Below are 3141 nucleotides of genomic sequence, written 5' to 3' on the forward strand. Positions count from 1 at the left end.
TTCTCACTTCAAAGTATAGAATGAAACTCAAGGGTTTACTTGACTCTGCTAAAAGAATCTCATCTCCAGCCAGAGGAAGCAGCTCCCCACCCCCCACCACCCCCCACCCCAAATGCAAAGTCATTATAGAAGATACCAAAAGACTTGCAGGAATTTGTTAGTTTATATGTTACCAGAAACTTGGGATGCTGCAGTAAGGATGTTGGAGTTTGCCCATATGTCTGCTAGCTAGAGCATCAGGATATACTTCTATTATCTTACTTATCTGATTAGCACAAATCTAGACTAAATGCTGAAACCCTAGAAATCTCCCAGCATGATGCAAAAGAAGGAATTCAAGGACTTAGCCAGAGAAATATACTAGTGTAAATTTATCATGAGCGACTTGCCCGCTCATCCCCTAATTACATCCTCTGAAAGGCCAGATGACTATCTCTTCACTAAAAACTTGAGACAAATTACTGAGTTAAGCCCAAATATCTTTTTGTTTTGTTGAAAAGAATGTGAAACTTTTGGAAGGGTTACAATAACACAATAAATACTCATATACCCTTGAACCAAATACATCTATTGTTAACAGTTTACCTTATTTGCTTTAGCATTTGTGGGGGGCTCTTTAGATACGTGTGTGTGTGTGTATGCACATAATATTTTCTGTTATTTTTCAAAATAAGTTGCATACATCCTGGCCCTTTACCCCTAAATACTTCATGGTGTATTTCTTAGAACAGAAATATTCTCTTAGGTAACCACAGTACAGGTATGAACTTCACTGAGTTTAACATGAATACAGGGGCCCCGGCGGCTACCCACACTGAGGTGAGTGTGCAGGAATCGCCCCGTGCGGCCCACCGCAGCCCAGGATGCTGGGAGAAGCGGGCGAGGTGCTGGAGAACATGCCCGTCAGTTCCGTCAGCCGACGCACTGCACGAGTTTTTACTGCATGCCGCAGGATGACCCGCCCGGGCAGCCTTACCGTCTGGTCCCATCCTGAGAGCCACCTGCTTCTGGCCGGAGGTCCAGTGCCTACCCTCTTGGCATCCGCCGAGCCTGACCCCACCCGGCCCAGCTGCCGAGGCACTGGGAGCACAGCGCTCAGCGCGCAGGCGCACGCACCCATGCGGACGTGCGGAGCCGAGCCGTGGCTGCGTGCTTCCGGCTGCCGCGCTTCTACGAGCAGTACCAGAAGGCCTTGCGGCAGGCGGCCAGTGCCATGCTCACCGTGGCCTTTGTGTCCCAGGGCACGTGGGACACAGGCCGTGGCCTTTGTGTCCCAGGACGTCATCCGTCAATGCATGGAGATGGGGCCCAAGGTGCTGGCCGTGCAGACCATCGACCCCATGTCCTTTGCTGTGCACCATGAGGCCCTGCTCTCCATCGACACGCAGACGCAGGCCAGCTCCGCTTCCCAGGGCTCTGTCTCTGTTGCCAAATTACTGCTCCACCTGGCCACTGCCAACAGCTTCCGGATGGTCATGAGTGGGGTCCACAGCAAGGCTGCGAGTGACTGGTGGCTGATGGGGCTGGGTGGAGAGGACCTTACCGCCATCATCATCGTGGCTCACTGCGACGCCTTCAGAGTAGCCTTGTGGCTGTCGCATGGCATGGACTCCAACGAGAGCGGCATCTCCGTACTGCTAGGGCTCACCCGCCCCTTCTCCCGGCTCTACCCCACCTGTGCACCCACGCAGTGTACAACCTTCTGTTCTTTGCTTCTGGAAGGGCAAGTTCAACTACCAGGGGACCAAGCACTGATTGGAAGACAACATGAACCACACAGATTCCAGCATATTCAGTACAATGTGGCCTTTGTCCTCTGACACCGTGGTCCAGGTGGACAGCCTATATCTTCACATGTCCTAGCCACCTTGCAAGGAGACGCTGCAGCATGCCTTCCTGCCCGAGCTGGAGACAGTGGCCGTCAGGTCCCGGAGCTGCAGGAACCCGTGGTGCACAGGATCAACCCCGCTGAGGACATCCTGGCCTGGGAGCATGGGCGCTGCACCATTCTCTGGCTGGCTGCCTTCACCCTGGCCCACCTGGAGAGCCCCCATGACAGCCAGTGCAGCAGCAGCATGGACGTAAGGTCTCTGGTCAATTCTAAAACTCTGACCGGCAACTTGAGGCTCATCGCAGAAGCCCTGACCTGAGTCATTTACAACCTGACCGCGAAGGGAACCCCTGAGACATGCCAGTCTTCCTGGAGCAGATGATCCAGCAGGAACAGCTGGACTTGGCGATGGGCTGGCCCACCAGCCAGCCTCAGGCCACCCAGCTGGTGGACAAATCCTGCACGTTCCTCGCCATGCCGGAACACTAGCTAAGTCACTACTTGAAGGAGGGGAAGCAGCACCACATCAAAGCCGATACACAGGACCCCAAGTTTGTCTTCCATGACCAGCTGAAGCAGGTGATGAGTGCCTACAGGGTCAAGCCAGCCATTTTCTACATGCTCCTGGCCATCTGCATTGGTGCCTACCTCAGGCTGGCCTACGCGGCAGTCCAAGTGAGCAGGCGGGAGCTCAGGTGGGAGGCAAGGCCTCTGTGGGAGGAGGGTCAACCTGTCCAGGTGAGTCCTCGGCATCCCCTAGCCCACCCCCGTCCTGCCTAGAAGCAGGTGACCCCACAGGTGGGCCCTCAGGCCTTCCTTGAGGCAAGGTTTGCCCCTGACCTCACTCAAACCATCCTGCTGCCCCCAGCACTTCGACCTCCTGTACAAAACAGCTCAGGGACTGCTCCCGAAGACCAAGATGCAGTGACGTGGCCACCCACCAGTGCGGGGAGCTTTCCACCTGCCACCCCTCTCTGCTCCACATGGCAGGAAGGCAGGGCTTCACCCCTTACTGAGAGGCCCCAGCCTGGAATTACAGAGCTTTTCTGTGTTGTTCCTGAGGACTTGGGGGAATCTTTCTCCTTTTTGTCCTTTGAACTCTCTTGGAGGAGCATTTAGGTGGAAGTCCCAGGGCCGGGCCATGGACTTGGGAACAAGCCTGCCAGTGAGCCCTCAGTCCTGGAGGTGACCCCATGGTCCTCGGGGCTTGTGAGCAGAGATGACAGAGGAAATGTGCAGCCTCAGCGTCCCTGCTCCTGCCCGCGATGCTGACCAGGGACTCCCAGCTCTGTGTCTGTCCTCCACCGGTA

The 3141-nt window shown here is 55.2% G+C and overlaps 1 pseudogene; it reads left to right on the forward strand.

The window, feature by feature from the left end:
• Positions 1 to 762: 762 nt before the first annotated feature.
• On the forward strand, positions 763 to 2759 carry LOC118011194 (annotated as a pseudogene).
• The last annotated feature ends 382 nt before the right edge of the window (positions 2760 to 3141 follow it).

Source organism: Mirounga leonina, unplaced genomic scaffold (assembly GCF_011800145.1).
Source record: "Mirounga leonina isolate KUSES-001 unplaced genomic scaffold, KU_Mleo_1.0 Mir_101664, whole genome shotgun sequence".
NCBI lineage: Eukaryota > Metazoa > Chordata > Mammalia > Carnivora > Phocidae > Mirounga > Mirounga leonina.